Raw genomic sequence first — 17,625 nt, 5'->3', positions numbered from 1 at the left:
AGGGAGGGGGGGGGGGGGGGACTGAAGACAGGAAATAAATAACACAATCGACATAGGGAGAAAGGAGGTGTAGGACAGTATTGGAACAAGAGTTATTGTTTGCTTGTTTAATCTAAATTGAGATGGACTGGAAATGTGTTTTGCACTTATTCTTTGGCAGTGTAACGATGATGTTATCGTGCCTGTGAAGGTCCTTGAAATTAAATGGAAACAGACAGAGAAAACAGACACAGTGTGAGGCAGGCTGTGGGAGGCAAACAAATTTTACAGGGGGAAAAAAAATATCTTTAACAACTCATTTAGTCTTGTCTTGTGTCTTAAAAACTTGAGAAAATATGCAAATATGTTGAGATATCTCCACTATTTTCCAAAGCATTTCTCATGTTTCAAGAAATTTCATGGTGTGGGTGATGATATCTTTAAATAAGATAATATTGCTTCAAGATGATATCTCTTGATTTGTGGAAAATCCATGCAAAAAGTTCCACTGCAATCAAGTGCAATGATCTCACCCTGCTGGCGGATAGTTTCTCAAACTTTGAGGAATAAAGAAAGACTTTTAGGAGCAGATAAAAGTTTGAATCAGATGTAAAGATAAACTGAGGGAGACGTCGTATACTCCCATGTCGACAGCAGGGTAATCCAGGGACTGACTGACGGACAAGCATCATCCACCATCTCCCCGCCCAGCGCTCAGACACCGTGCACCAACTCCTCCGTCGACGCCTGTCAGTCAATGTCTCCTTTGTCAGTGTCAGCCAATCCCATGTCACGGTTTCACAGGGACCGTTTGATTGACAAGCCAGGGAGCGGAGGAGCGGAGAGCCGAAAGGTGGAGGGGATTCAGAGGGAGCTGGTGGCATGGATACGTGAATGGAAGAATGGAAGTGTGTGTGTGTGTGTGTGTGTGTGTGTGTGTGTAGGCGTGTAAGTGTGCGAAGTGAGGCCTCAAACAAACGTGCCAAGGGTGAGAATCATTAACATGCAGTAGCTGGTGAGTGTGCGCATGCATATATGTGTGTGTTTGTGCATGCTTATGTGTGAATGCTCGTGTGAGTGTGTGTGTGTGTGTGTTTGACAGCTAGTATGAAGGAGATGCAGTAGTAAGGCCGTCAGGCAGCCTGCCGCTTCCTGTCTGCTTTAATTGCATGTAGCCCAAGAGACTACACACACACACACACACAGAATCCAGCCCAGGGAACCCCTCCACACAGCAGCGCTGACAAAGAGACGAGGCTTACACGGCTAAGATGGGAGCTGAACACAGAGGTCTTTCACTGAGGATGACGACGGCTCGCTGTCGAGACTCGATAAAGACGACAGAGGAAAGAGAATCAACTGGAAGAGCTTTGGGAGTCTGAGCAAAGCAGGGCTGAGTAAACCTCCCAAGAATGAGCAACATGGATGTTTTTGTTAGCTATTAATCAGATAAACAATGAGTAAACACAGTCTTAAGTGTGAATTTTAATTAGCATTTTCCAATTAGAGGCTTAAAGCGAATCTCGGAGGCAAGTAACCGTGAAGATAAGTTTCTCCCACTGAGGAAAATCAAATATTTATGTCGACAGCGGAAGGTGTAGAGCTGAAATGTCAGCCTGTCATTGGACATGTTGAATGTCAGACTCTTCTTTTAGGCGGTATTTCAGTCTTATGAAGTGCGTTCCTTTTCATACTCATATTTTAGTTTCCATCCTCCTCCTCGTTGATAAAAAATAGATTTTCCTGCAAAAAATTGACATCATGACTTTTTCCCTGGTGGTGAGGTAAACCTCAAACGCAGCAGCAAAGTCTGTTTCAGGAGTTAAAAATCTCTGGAGAGCAGCATAAAGTGTAAGCACTTAGGGGGATGGGCTAGGCTCATTATAAAATCAATGCTCACAGGACCACTCTCATTTAAAAACATGGTTGGGAAAAGGTCAGGGAGAGAGACGGAAAAATCTCAATCTAATTCTTTGCTTAAAAAGCCACTTAATATTGGATTGTGTAAATTAAATTTCACACCCGGCTATTCTGGCCAAAGGATAATTACAGCAAGCAGAGGGGGGGTGTGGAAATGACTTGAGGTGGAAAACCTGTTGGATTGGTGATATTCCTTCATGTCTCAACCAATACATTGTAGCAGGAGCCTGAGTAGAGCATTGTAGCAGTCACCACACAGCATCAATCTAGTAACATGACAATATTTTATAACAGAAACTGAGGTTGACTGGATGAAGCAGAAGGCTACACAAATTGTACAAATTTTGCTGACTTTTGTGAAACACATAAAAAATCGGAGGGTTTGCTAAATGGGTAACAGGATAGTATGCAAAGCATCTGTTTGCTGTATTAAATTCTTACTCTTGCGTTTTTAATTTTACAGTGAAATACTATATGATTTTACCTTATTATTTGTATTAAACAAGAAAAACTTGTTGGTTGAACTCACAACCAGTAAACAGGGATCCCAAAATGCACATGACTTCATTTTAAGGGATCACAAGGAAAAAACATTTGGGAACCACGGTCCTGTCCCAATCCTGCATCTTTTATTACAGTTAGAAAAACATCAAATTCAAATCTTTACCGAAATTCTTTTCAATTCACACTCACAGATGGTGCAGTAGCACGTCCTACCTGATAGGTGGCGGTAGCATCGCTGCCGGTGTCTGTTCCCAGATTGGTGAGCTTCTCTTTGAGCTTGTGGTGGGAGCGGTGGCGGAGGCAGTAGACCACGGTGGAGGCCAGCAGAACACCAACGATGCACAGGATGGACACAATAGTGAGGATGAGGAACTTAGTGGACTCTGCCTGGCTGTACTTGGTTGGGATCTGGTTGATCTGGCTTTCCTGTGGGCCACAAAAGAACAGATAAAAAGAGTTGATAATATGTTTTATAATAATATATAATAATATGTACAGCGTGGTACTCTCACAGGCTTGATAAGAGATTTGATTCATCCACCATGCTAAAAAAAAAAAGTCTGAGCTCGTGACGGCATCAGTTGCTTTAGAATAAACTGCAGGGGTGTATAAACGACACAAGGTGATTTTACTGATCAATCAGATCAAACTAATCTGCAAAATCATCTGGCAGAGTGTTTGATTGGAACAACCCTGCAGACTCAGTGCTTCATGGCACAGACTTTGATACCGCACAATTAAAGCATCCACCAAATGGTCCAAAAAAACAAGTCACACTGAAATCCTTCATTAGACAGTAATCTATCTGAACCCCCTTAAAAGCGTTAATTATTTTTTGCTTGCAATGACCACCCCACCCCCACCCCCCCCAAAAAAACGTTTGATTGTACATCAGTAGATGAAAGTGTAAATCACATGGTTCTTTTCTTTCCTTTTTTGGAAAGACATAAATATGCATATCACTGTGCTCGATGAAAAGTATAATCACAAGCGTTTGTTCCACCATCTGTGCCCAGGAGTGCATAGAATGCATAAACTCCTGTTTAGCAAAGCATTCTGGATGTGCCTAGACAGCTCAACCCACCGTTTGCTACACTGGAGAAATTTTGTTCCACTGTGAACAGAGGCAACAGACGTTCAGTGCGTGAGAACCAGATCCTTCAGCAAACAACTGGAGATGAAAGATTTCTTTTCGCACAGCGTGCTGCTTAAGATAACACAATGGACACGTACAGTATGATACAAGTCTGCGTCTGAATTGCTTCTTGAGTGTGTAAAAAAAAAAACACCACGGCAATAATTTGAGCGATGGGAAGTAAGTCTTATTGAACGTCGTGAGCTGCAGGTCCAACTGCTGCTTGCTGTTCATTCTCAGCTCAAGATAATGGGCCAGTTGCGTTTTACCTGACTACTAAGACGTAACAATAGGCAACATAATTCCCCATTATTACACACAGCGTAATGATCTTGACAACAAAGAGCAAGGCAAGAACCAAAAGAGAGGAGCTTCAAATTGCACTGCCAATGACAAGGCCTACAATTCCTCCTGACAAAGAATTATCAAAAGAAATCAATAGCAAAAAAAAAAAAAAAAGCTTTCTTGACTCAAGTATTTTTTCCACAGCTTTGCAGTCCAGTAAAAGATTTTTTTTTTTTTTGCTGGTACAAAAAGTACAGGCTTTCTAAAGCTCATCATTAGCTTGCCCTGCATGTTAAGCTTGTTTGGTATTATTTTTGTGCCAGAGAAAAGTGTTGAGAAAAAGGTGCTCGCAAACTCACAGAAAGGCAGCAGGCTTGTCTCGAGGGTTGGAGAAAAGGAATGGGGGGGGGGGGGTCCCCTCAGTGGTAGAGGTCACACAGATTAGGCGAGGTGCGGCGTGGTGAGTTAATGGAAAGGAGGCTTTGAAAGCGGTACGGAGAAAAGGGGCAGCCTTGTCGAATCCCTCCTGCCTGCCTGTCAGCAAAGAGAAACCCTGAAACCCTGGGGAGGTGGGAAAAGGACCGCTCTACCCCGCACACGGATTGTTCGGGAATTCTTGTGAGGTTTCAGGGAGCGACCCCCACCTCCACCGCCGCCGCCGCCACCACCACAATCACCACTCGATGATGCCCCCCTCTCGCCACCCCACCCCCTATGATTTCATTCATTGCTGTTTCTGCATTCAGCACCTGATAAAGAGTGCCTGCAGAAAGACCCACAATGGGGGACAACAGTTGTCCGATGCTTTGTGGGGTGTCCAATTTGCTTGGGGAGTTCTAAGCCGTACTGTAAAAGCTGGTTGCATAGTAATGCGATGGCCTTGAAAGGACACAGTGGGCGTCTCTGACTGGGGCGCTGCACTAAAGACCATTCTCTCAGTGCTGAGAAGAAGAAAAAAAATTAAATAAAGCAGAACAAAAAATGTGAGAAATTCAGCTCAGAAGTACACACATATACACACACCTATAAAAGATTTATCTACTGCAAGTTACTACTGAATCAGTAATAAATGTAATGCAGGGATTCTGTTTATGTTAGATTTGTATGACTGTAGATATTAATATTGCACTAGTCCCCCGTTAAAGCAAGTGATTGTAGTTTGGTTGTGGATTTTTAATGTTTCTTTCTATTAATGCAGTCTTAATGTAAAAGATTGCAGCAGAAATATCAGGCGTTAAAGAGGCATCATAAACAAAAGTAGCTGAGCAGTAGCCTGTATGTGTTGTGGGCTTGGCACGGCCATTAATAATGCATTACTGCTGATTCCACATGCTTCCACTGCAATCATCTTTTTCAAAATGTATCTTTCTTTTTTCTGTTCTTTTTTTTTACCACCGATCAAATAGCTTCATTTGTCATTTTACTCCCCGAGTCATCTCATTGTTTTGTCAAATTAAGTTTCATGGAGAGGGATTGCATCTTGCTCGGCTAGTAATGGCCCATAATTCAAGGCTCTAACTGTAACAGCTCAGTCATCTTTCACGGGACAGATGCCACCGTTTCCAAAGCTCTCCCCCCTCCTCACACACACATACTGATTCCACCTCCCCCCTGGTCTCTTTATCATGGCTGCCTCGCATGTCTGTCTATTGATTCAAACAAATGCAGCCTGACCCCACCTGCTTAATCTAGTTTGGTTGCAGTTGTTAGTAACAGTAAAGGGGTGGAGGAGTGTGAGAGAGTGAAAGAGAGAGAGACTTGGGGGGTGTGTGACTTGTTAGTCCGCCGCTATGAAAAATGAGCAGCCATTCTGCTCGCGCTGCAGAGGCAGATGTAGCAGAAATTTGCAATGATTGAAAATCAAATGTTTGCTCGGGATGGGAGGTGGAACGTTCACCATTTGAGCCAATGCTTGCAGTCATTACCGTGCAGAGGCCTGTGTAACCTTTCAGTAACACAACATGAAACGGGACACTTAGAAATATTTAGCAAAGTGTTGAATACCTATGTAGCAATTCCTATTCTTGTCACAAGTGTCTCACCTACACTTGTTTTCCAATAATAAGATGTTGTCTGCACAGCTCTGCAGCTCTGTGGCCTTTTGTTGACTCTCCCTCCTGTGGCTTAACACTTCCAATGAAATTACGTGTTTCTGGTGTGAATGCAGGTAAAAAGGAATAATCTGGGATGATAATCAGTATGACTTGGTGTGAGTGTCGATTTGGTAGCGAAAAGGAACACAGCCGGAATGAAATAGCACTCCAGACTTCAATCTGGATCATTCCTGGCTCAGAAGTTTTTTTTTAATCATATGACGCAGGGAAAAAAAACCCCCACAGAAAATCCTGTTTGTTTCTGGAGGAATATCAGACGTTTTGATCAAGTCTGTTTCAGTGAGCGGCAGAAAAATGAAAGGAAAAGATTGACTCCCCAAAGGCATAGGGGAGAAGGGAGTTCCTTTCATGCCTCCACCTCCATTGTCCATCTGCCCCAGCAAAAAACGATTGTACTTGCAAATTTTTCATTTCACATAGGCAAATGTGGTTTGACATACAGTATGCAGCTCCTCCTTACTGAGTATTTCTGAAAAGCATTAACATAGCCTGTCAAGGATGCTGGCTGGCTGCGCTGCTGCGTTCAGCCCTTTTCAGCAAATATCAGACACACTCCCTACAGACAGGCAGACGTCTTTGAACAAGAGGGGGAAAGAATTTAAAAAACACCAAAAAAGGGAGGGAAAAGAAATGTATCATCCCAAAATATTTTTGAGGTTTTTTTTATTTATCTCCTGTGGTGAATTTTTGATTCAGCTTTGCATTCAAATCGGTTCCCCATTGACCAGCTCTGCCCAGTGTGGTGTGTAGGTAGCATTCTAATTCATCTACTTACAATAATTTACTTTGCAGCTGTTACTCTTACTACTAAAGAAAATGTTACTAAAATCAATTGCGAAATTAGAATAAGGTGAAATCTGTTTTTAAAAAGTGTAGTAAGTCTGTGGTAGAAATAAATGGATGGCTTTTGGGATCTGGATTTGCAATGGAGGTTTGGTGGTAGAGGGTTAGGTCTCCTGGTTGATGTGTGCGTGACAGAGTGTACGTGAGTGAGTGAGTGCGTGTGTGTGTGTGTGTGTGTGTGGAGGGGGGTGTGGATTAGCCAGGCTCTCATAGACAAAAGGCAGATGGATTTGCACAGTTCTGCCTTATTCAGAATGGGTGAAAAAAGGTCAGAGGGAGAGCAGCAGCCGGCTATTGTTTTCTGCCACGACAACTGCTGTAGGAAACAAAGATCTGTCCCTCACCTCTGATTCATCCCAGGTCTTTGAAAAAGTTCAGTCGGGGTTTTATCAAAACCTTTCAACAAACAACCCCACAGAAACGCACCGCCGACTGATGTGCAGAGTGATTTTACATTTGATACACTCACATCTGCAGGTGCACGCGTGTCATTTTGCACACACACCGCCTCAAACACTATACGTGCTTGCACTATTGCACTATTGTGTGCACACAAAAGCCATGCACCAAAGAGAAAGTCCAAACACACAATTTGTAAAAAACAAAAAACAAAACAAAAATACTATTCTACAAAATACCAGAATTTATGTCACCAATATGGACTTTCATTTACAACAGACGGCTACAAATTTCACTTTAGATGTTTTGCCTCCCCCTTATATCTTAGCCAGACAAAACAGTGTGAATCCATTTCTCAGTGATATCACACATTGCATACAAATTAGGATACTCCTCCAAGTTGAATATCACTTGAAACATAATTTTAAAAAAAGCACAAATAGATTTAGAGCAATACTCCAGCAGTGCAAAGCTGCACCTGGAGAAAATGAAAACAGCAGTAAATCCCATTAAATTAAATGTTAGTACAATGTTAATGTGAGATGCAGCTGCATGAAGCCCCTCAACCAGGGCGCGCCGTCAATCAGTGTCTAAACTCCACGGATACTCCCATTGCGCCTTCACCTCAAAAATTGTACTTTTGGATGACACTAGTCAATTTCTGAAATTCCGTGAAGCATTTTTCAGGACAAATGCTCTAAATGAATATGGCTGCAACAAATTATCATATGTATTATTTGAAAAAAAAAAAGGCGGACAGTGTGTAAAATGTGAAGAACACACTCCCCAGTTCAACAGAGGAATGAATGAAGAGGAGCGACAGCAGGACAGACTCATCGTCTTTGGCATTTCGTTAAGATTTTTGGGACAAATGGCAGGGAAATTCAACAGCAGGAGGTTAGCAGAAAAACTAGACCACATTAGCACGTAGAACAACAGTTAAATCCTACCAAAAATCCATGGTGAGGTAACGCAACAGACACGTCCTCCCGCGTCTATTTCCCATTCCAGTCCTGCTGCACCGACACCACCGACTCAGAGACAGCATCACGCCGGCGGCAGAGGAGGAAGAGGAGAGAGTGAGTGGGAGAGAGAGGGAGTTTCATCACCACCCATCATCCCCTTTCTCTCCTTTGAAAAAAATCAAAAAAGAAAGTTCCCTGCTTCCCCTCCTCCTTATTTCTTCTGCCATTTGCTTCTCATCCGTTGCGAAAACAGGAAAAATGCACCAACAGATTTCTCTGTTCTCCGACGCCATTCAGCACAGGCTCAGAGAGGAGAGGAGAGGAAAAGAGAGGAGAGGAGAGGAAAAGAGAGGAGAGGAGAGGAGAGGAGGACCTGCAGCTTCCACCACTTCCACAGAGAGGAATGAGATGCTATTTTTTTTTTCCAGAGAGAGAGCGAAAGAGAGACTACAAAGTACGCTGTGGGGCTCCTCCTTATATTCCTCCCATCCCTCCCTCCATTCCCTGCCTGTCTACAGCACATGTCACCTCCCCTCGTTGCCATGGCGACGGCTCCACATGTTGCCGACAGGAGGAGGAAGAGGAGGTGAGGACAAGAGAGAGGAAAGGGGAGCAAAAGGAAGAGAAGGACAAAATGAGGAAAGGAGGAACGCAAGGAAGGAAGCAGGCGAAAAGGAGGAGGAAGGGAAAAGGAGCAGTAGAGTGAAGCAGAGAGGAGCAGAAGAATGAGGTTGTGGGGACAGGAGAAGAGGACAAGAGTAGAAAGGAGAGCAGTATTGCAAAAACATTCCTCTTTGCAACTCATTCAGACGCACGCTGAGCCTTAAAATCTTGTTTTCCTTGAAGCAAATAAAAATTCATTCTGTCAGCGTGGTGACATTCACTTGTTTTCTGAAAATATCTTCAGGCAGATCCGTCCTCTGCTGCCAAGAAAGTGCTGCTCGATTCAAGAGCATTCCTGCAACTAAAGATTTCTCTTTGAGTAACAAGCAGAATTAACTCCACTGGCGCTGCAGTGTTTTCTTTTCCAACTTAATAAGATTTTAAGACTCCATTAGAAACTGTGACTTGTTAAGATGAAGGTGTTTTGCATGGTTATAGAAAACTCAAGCTGATATGTCAAGACATGTTCCATTAAGCTGGAAGTGCTTTCTGTGTCCGATTCAATAAATCCCATTGAAATCATTCAGCTGTGAAATGATACGAGCATTGGCTACCAACAGTGTATAATGTCATATAATAAAAAAAAGAGGGTAACATCCAGTCGGTGCAGCCATCGTTGGGAAAATAACCACCTATATAAAGAATCAATCAATCATATTTTTAGAAAATGCACATTTTCCACTTGACAATGCTGTCCTCATGTGAATGACACATGGATTCATCATGGTTACAAATACAGCCACACCAGTTCCTCTGATTTTAGCTTATCACAAAACTAGTACATCAACCGACAAGTAAGAAGAAATTGCAATACATAAACGGCAATAAAATGTAATTTAATTAAATTTAGAAACAGCGTCACCAGTACTTTGTTTGTCCATTAGAGGGCACAGAATAGTCTATTTTTAAAATGTAACATATCCCTCTCCATACTTAACTAACTACTAAAATTGTTCGCAACCTGAACCAAAAACCCAGATTATTCTGAAAGTTAAAAAAAGTTCCTCCCTCATTAGATAGCACACTGAGCAGCTTTTTAAAAACAATTTACTTAAACCTGTATTTTTTTAAACACTACATTGAAGCAAAACTGAATTGACATTTGCGCAGAACAGTGCTTATTACCAAAAAATAAACGCAGCCCTACTTCAGTCTCATTGGACAACTATTGGAAAAGAAGGTTTAAACTTCCTGAAATACTGTGTGTAACCAAACAAGCAAAACAGGAAGTACAGTACGCTCCACATTAAACCAAAAATAAAACAAAACTAGATCTGGTCAAAAAATTATTCCCATGACAATTTATAGGAATCCTCCAGTTTCTCTATTATTTTATTTTTACACCAAGGAAGCCAACTTAGTCTCTACAGCCAACGCTACAAAACAAAACTGATTCAAATTTCCCTTTTGTCAAGAGTTAAAAAAATGTCCTTTAAGTATGCATCACATATATATGTCTTCCCATCCATGTATCTATCTATCATAATCTTCTGCAAAAGAGGTTGTGCATAGAGAGTGCAGTTGACAGTAACAGTTTGTACTGTAACCTAGGGAGATGACCCACCCCACCACACACACACACACACACACACACACACACACACACACGCGCACACACCATGGCTACCCTCAGGCCTAATCAACAAATAGGGCTAATGAGTTATTAGCTGCGTAGAGTGGAGAAGGAGGCGCTGAGACTACTGGAGGACTAACAGCTGCAGCAAACATGGGAGGAGGGTTTGAGGATTAAGACAGGAAGGTAGGTGTGTGTGTGTGTGTATGTGCATTCATGTTTGTGTTTATACGTGCAAGGCCAAGAGATACTGTCAATCACACGTTTGCCGTCCATGCATGGGTACACATTTTGTAAGTATGAGTCTGCATGTGTTTAAGATATAGTACACATGTGTCCGTGTGTGTGTGTGTATGCACCAGCTTAATCTAACGACAATTCAGCTTGGAAAAGAAAATGAGGAGGCAAAGAGAGGAGATGCTGCCTAATGCAGATGACAAGGTCCTTCCAGGGAGTGTTTGTGTGTGTGTTTGTGCATGTGTGTGTGTGTGTGTTTGTGTGTGTGTTTGTGCGTGGATGGGGTGAGGGTGTGGGGTGTGGGGTGTGTGTGTGTGTGTGTGTGTGTGTGTGTGTGTGTGTGTTGGGGTGGGGGGTGGGGGGCGCGCTCTTCAGTTTATCTTTCTATTCAACACCCCCCACTCCCTCCAACTCCTTCACAGACACCCCCACACCTCCTTTTGTCCCCTTTGGCGACAGCTGGAGGTGGCAGGCAGTGAGGACCCTAGTTTGTGTGTATGGGGGGGGGGGGGGGGGGGGGGGGGGGGGGGGGGGGGTTGACCAGTGGCTTTCAGTTTGCAGATCCCCCCCCCTTCCAATACAACCCCCACCTACCCAACTCTCAAAGCTCTGAACAGAAGCTAACCGAACTGGAAGACGGAGAGTTAAAGGAGTTTTGGGCGCCAATTTTTTCATTTCCTTTCCCTTTTAGCAGCAAGAAAATCGCTTCCCGCTCTCTGCAGCTATGCCCGCAAAACACACACAGAAACCACCGCCACCTCTACCTGCTCTCACTCTTTCTGTCTCACAGCACCTTGAAAGCTGGAGGTTTAACCACCTCGTTCACATGTTTATGTCCCATCTTCTGTGGAAACGCCAAGAGGAATTCAATATACTGAAATGGTAATGATTCATAACGCCAATACATCATCACTATACTGCTACTTTCTGATTGGCCTGGTCTGTAGAAAACAGATAACAGGGAACCTTAGACAGTTCCGTTCAACAGTTTTATGGTACAGTCGTAATATATCAGTGCAACATTGTAGTGCAATATTTCTGATATTAACAACGGATAAATTAACTATGTGCAATGTCAAAAGCTATTACAAGCAGCAGCAGGCAGCTGTTTTACGCTAACCAGAGGCAAGGCAAGTTTATTTATATAGCACATTTCAACAACAAGGTAATTCAAAGTGCTTTACATAAAACATAAAAGCAACAGGGAAATATAAAAGAGTTAAATAGAAAATAAAAACAGGCAGTTCTCTCACCCTGGCTTATTTTACGTCTTTGATTCCCCATCTCCCACTCTATCCTTTTTTTTTTTTTTTACACTTAGGGACTCTAAGTCTTATTCCTCAGATACAGTCGTCACTGTAAATCCATTTTGTCCACGTACAAACTCTTGTAAAAGCTAAAAGGACAGACAGAGCTACTGGCTAACAGTTGAACTTACCCTGACTATTTCAAGAAAAATTGGTAATTGCATCTCACTGTTTTTTGCATCCGCATCATCCATTTTTTTTATTTATTAGGACGCCTCATTGTGTATTATTGTTGGCTTATTTGCAGAATATAACCTTTCCATGTTCTTTTGAGATTACGAGCTTGTTTTCTTGTCTTATTCTCTAAAGTCTGATAATCTTGAACATTTATTTCTCAAAGACTATGCTACTGCAATGTTTGCTGTTTTCAAACAAATTGAAGGTGAGTTTTTGTCGTGTACAGTGAAGTCCTTGATATGGGAAATCACAAACAGCTTTTCTGAAGTAGTAAGTGACTCCTTCAATTAACTGTTTTCAACTTTACAAGAAAAGTACTGTACCTTGCTCTATGGAGAACAGGTCAGTGGAGAAGCAGATGGGCTGTGAGAGATTTGTACCGCACTTTACCAAGATCTGACAGCAACAGATTTGTCTAAATGGAGCATTGTGCTCATAGTGAATGGGCTTCCTCCATGTTAGTTCTTATCTGCGAGCAGAATCTCTCATGTTGGTCTGTTGTATTGCTCCTGCCCTGATGCTCTGTACCACAGGAACAGTTCTAAGATGGTATCAGGGTTTCAAGCTCTACTACCATAGTTAGAGATTCCATTCTTTGTTCTGCTCAGTACCAACCTGGCAAGCATGTGACTGACTCAAGAATGGAATTAAGAATTGGTAAGGCAGCCATTATGTTTAAATGTTCTGCTAATAGTACACATACATGGTGTACCTCAGGTAGAATCATGATGGTACCATTAAAGAGAGCAACAGTAGGCTAATTGCAAAACCTTAACAGATCCTATGCAAAGCTAAATTAATTTAGCTGATGACAGACAATATTTGCTTCTGCAGCCAACACTGTATTAAATTAACATCCAACAATTTATGAAATTATCTATACCAATCCATGATATATTTACATTATTGCCCATAAAACATATGTGAAAATTTTGAGAAAACACCAAAAATTCACCCAAAACTGCTACTTACACCTTCTTGTGAAAATGAGACCAAAACAGGTTTTCAATGGTGTTGCATGCAATCACATACACAAAAAAATCCTTCTGAGAATATGAGGTAGTGTATTTCATCTTAACTCACCAGTTGAAGATAATACACTCGTTAAACTACTTTTAGATGGTGGTGAAGACAGCTGGCACAGTACCAATAACATGAATTAGATGAATGCAAATCTCCATCCATCACTGCTTCTTCTGCTAAAAAGAGCGAACTGCTTGATAACAAAAAGAGCTAATCCTGTTTGCATTTGAAGAAAATGACTCCCTTCCTCTTCTGAGCAGCAAAGCAGTCCTGCCGATTAAAATCCAACCCAAAAGTACTTAATGTAAAATGTAATGTGTAACGTAAAGGTTGAAATCTTCAGTGATGTTTTGTGATTTGTTTGCAGTAATCACACTCATGTCTCATTACCTTTGTTTAATTGAAATGCTACTTTTAACGCCATTAAGTTGGTCATAAGTAACATGTAGAGGAATACTGTATGTTGTGATTTCTCAACATGTGAATCATCCCTGTAAATAATTTCTTCTTTTCAAATGACTTTCCAGGATCTACTGAAATATTCTGTTGACTCTGCTCGATGTTATTCTCTGCTATCACTTGAAGCCTTAGAGAACACCCAGAGTGACAAAGGCTCTACTGTCATTAACTATGGATGAACAGAGGATTTTAGACCAACAGTCTCCTCATAATGAGCTTGGAAAACATCACTCATCTCACAACCTTAAAAACAGACGCGTCTGCCTCTTTGTCTGACGGCTTCAGAGCGACACGGACATCAACTCGGCCGTCAGCTCTGTCAGATGGAAACGACATCAGAGGCCATCATTGGCCATCGCCTGGATACCCGCAAACGGGTTGTGTGATAATGAAACGATGGATACAAAATGAAAGGGTCTCTCTTGTTTTTCACCAAAACGACAGCTCATTCAGCCCTGGACCACCAAACTGATGTCCTTTGTGCGGTGCAACATATTTTGGAATCCTGTGACCCACTGTCCTGCCCCCGGTCGCCTTGTCTTCTGGGATGGCACCCAAGACAAAAGAGCCATCATCTGCATGATATGGTAGCCCCTTGGCCCCTGGGACATAAATCTTCAACATACAGTAAGCAAGCATAACATCTGGGCTGACTGGCAAACTGTCACAGTACATCCAGTCTGCAACGGAAAGTCTGCAGGGCTAATTGGACAGTATACAAGAAAATGATGATGCCTTCTAACTCTGGGCAGAAGTGAAACGTAACCAAATACATTTACTCAGTACTATGAGGTACTGGTGCTTTACTTTCTAGAAGGCTTTCTGCATTTACTACACAGCCGAAAAATGTGTGCTTCACTGAGAGACGAGAAGGAGCTTTGTACACATCGTTTCTGCTAAGTGCACCAGGAATGAGGGTCAGAAAGAAACGACCATTATTAAATGGTACACAACTTTTATTCAAAAGTTAGTAAAAGAATCTTTATCATATACTTTTTGGGTAGGGTGGCGGGTAACTACCAATGATATTTGTGGTTTATCTTTTACTGGCTAATGTTCTTTTTTACTCCACCGCATTTATCTGACGGCTGGAGTCACTGTTTACTTCAAACATCTCAACATGGTATAACATCACTACTTTTGAAGTTGTTTTAATTCTTCTGTCCTTTCCAATTATTCCTTCTTTCTATTGATCTGTGTTTCTTTTATGAGTTGGTTTATTGACAGCATTCTAATATGTTTATAAAATACAACATATCACATTTTGTCAGGGATACAGTCCCGGGCACATTTCCAACATTGTGCTTGGTGTTTTGCTCTTCCTTTTTATTTGTTTTTCCTTCTCTTCTTCTAAACTTTGTTCTTCCAGATCACCCTACTTTCTTTTCTCTCTTCACATACTACTACATACTTTTCTTCACTATAGGTATTTTTTATATATATATGACACTAACTAAGAAACCATTTAAATGCGAGAATATTACTGGAAGTATTTTTACCATTGCTGCTAAATTAAAACTACTATGCTGCTAAATAAAAGACACTTAAGACCACCATGGAGTCTGGCTGTCTCAAACAATCTCAGTGATAGATGGCAACACACCACATACGCATATGTACATACAGAACACACATATGCACATATATACTGTACACACTTTTTTCTCAGTTTCAAGCTTTCCTATCTTTCACAGTTTTGTACATGCACACACACACACACACACACACACACAGTGTCTTGTACCTATAGCTAAGCTCACTTCACAAGCTGGAAAATGGCTTGATAGCGGAGGCCGATGTAACTGTCTTCCCTTTGCAGTCAGAGAGACAAGCATGAAACAATTCTCCTGACAGCCTTGACCAGAGCTGCATCACCACAAGCCGGTCTTAGTCTGTGAGCTCCATTTCCCCAGTCCAGTCACACTCTGAGAGCTTAAAGGCACCGTCTGCAGACTGTTGTCTCCTACTATTAAGTAATGGCCGACAGTCCTCACCAGAGAAACGACAGCTCTTTGAAACGTAAAGGTTGTCCTGGCGACCTCTTGCGATCGTGCAAATAATCATGCACGTCTTCGGAAAAAAAACAGCACTGGGCATTTATTGAAACACCATATGTTTGATTAGTAGCACAGGCGAAGGTTGAGTTATACTGCCGCAAATACAGTAGTCTTACGATGTCTCATTTACAGACGTGACTGAGTAACAAAAATTATAATATTTGTAGTTTTAGGAGAAAATGTCGGAGGACTGAGCGCCAGTGGAAAGCCACTAAATTAGAGGTACACAGACTCCATTTAAAAGACATGATGCTAGATCTAAATGAATTGATAAAGCACGCTCGCTCAGCTTATTTCTCTAATCTTGTGTCAGGAAATAAGAAAAATCCAAAAATCTTGTTTGACACCATTGAAAAGCTTACTGCACCCCCAGCTCCTCTTGTGCCTGTGTACACACACGAGGACTGTAACAACTTTTTGATGTTTTTCTTGAACAAAGTGCATGACATTAGGGCCAGTGTTAATCCTCCACTCTTTCGTGGTTGTTTTATTGAGTCCTCACCTGTGTCGTCTTGGTCGTCCTTCACTCCTGCCAGCTTACAGGATGTGAAGACCATTACAAGTAATATGAAACCGTCTTCAAGCCCTGCTGACATTGTCCCAACAAATCTATTTTTGAAAATATTTGATATCGTCGGCCCCTGTGTGGAAAAAATAATAAATCTGTCACTTATATCTGGCTCAGTTCTCAACTACTTCAAACACGCTTTGGTGAATCCGATCCTTAAAAAGCCCAATCTTGACCCTTCAGAACCTAAAAACTACAGGCCCATATCTAAACTTCCATTTATCTCCAAAATGTTTGAAAAAGTAGTGGCCAGCTGCCAGCTGACCTCCTTTATGGAGCAGCACAACTTGTTAGATACTTTTCAATCTGGCTTTTGAAAATCACACTCTACTGAAACAGCTCTTATCAAAGTCTCTAGTGATGTGATGATGGCAGCAGACTCTGGCCGCTACACTGTATTTATACTTCTTGATTTGACTTCGGCTTTTGACACTGTGGATCACGATATATTGATCAGTCGGCTTCATAATGAGATGGGACTATCAGGATCTGTCCTTCAGTGGTTCTCTTCCTATATTCATCACAGAACCTTTAATATTGCTGTAAATAATGTACAGTCTGAGGTGACCAATTTGTCCTGCGGAGTGGCACAAGGTTCAGTTTTGGGCCCTATTTTGTTTTTACTGTACATTTTGGCACTTGGTCAAATTATCGGCTGTTTCAAGGATGTATCATACCATTTCTACGCTGACGATGTTCAGTTGTATTTTTCTTTTAATGATGCTGAGTTTCATCATTTGCCTCTGTTTCTAGATTGTGTGTCCTCCATCAAAGACTGGCTAGCCACAAACTATTTGCAGATAAATTCAAACAAGACTGAAATGCCCAAACCATAAGATCCCGCTGATCAAACAGCACCTTGGCTCTCTCAGCCCTTCTGTCAAATCCTCAGAAACCTGGGGGTTGTGTTTGACCAGGCCATGTCCCTGGAGACACACTCAAAACAGCTCGTTTGAAATTGCTTTTATCACCTTAGGAACATCTCTAAAATCCGCAAAATGTTGTCAAAGAAGGACCTGGAAATGATAATTCACGCTTTCATATCGACAAGACTCGACTACTGCAACGCTGTTTTTACCTGTCTTAATAAGACCGCTTTGAACAAATTGCAAATTTTTCAAAATTCTGCTGCTAGACTTTTAACAGGTGCCCCTCGAAGTTCTCATATTACACCAGTCTTATTGGACCTCCATTGGCTCCCTGTAAAATTCAGGATTGATTTTAAGATTTTAGTGCTGACTTTCAGAGCCTTAAATGGTCAGGCCCCACATTACATCCTGGACCTTTTGAAGCCATATTCCCCTGACCGCACTCTTCGTTCCTCTGGCCAGAACCTACTTGCAGTCCCTAAGACCCGTTATAAGACCCGAGGGGACATGTCATTTCAGTCTGTTGCTCCCAGACTGTGGAACGCTCT

The 17,625-nt window shown here is 41.9% G+C and overlaps 1 pseudogene; it reads right to left on the bottom strand.

Annotated features, from left to right (window-relative positions):
* Positions 1 to 17,625, bottom strand: part of LOC123972424 — a 180,955-nt pseudogene that overhangs the window by 52,765 nt on the left and 110,565 nt on the right.

The sequence above is a fragment of the Micropterus dolomieu genome, linkage group LG06, assembly GCF_021292245.1.
Source record: "Micropterus dolomieu isolate WLL.071019.BEF.003 ecotype Adirondacks linkage group LG06, ASM2129224v1, whole genome shotgun sequence".
Taxonomy (NCBI): Eukaryota; Metazoa; Chordata; class Actinopteri; order Centrarchiformes; family Centrarchidae; genus Micropterus; species Micropterus dolomieu.
This window is presented reverse-complemented; position numbering and strand designations above follow the sequence as displayed.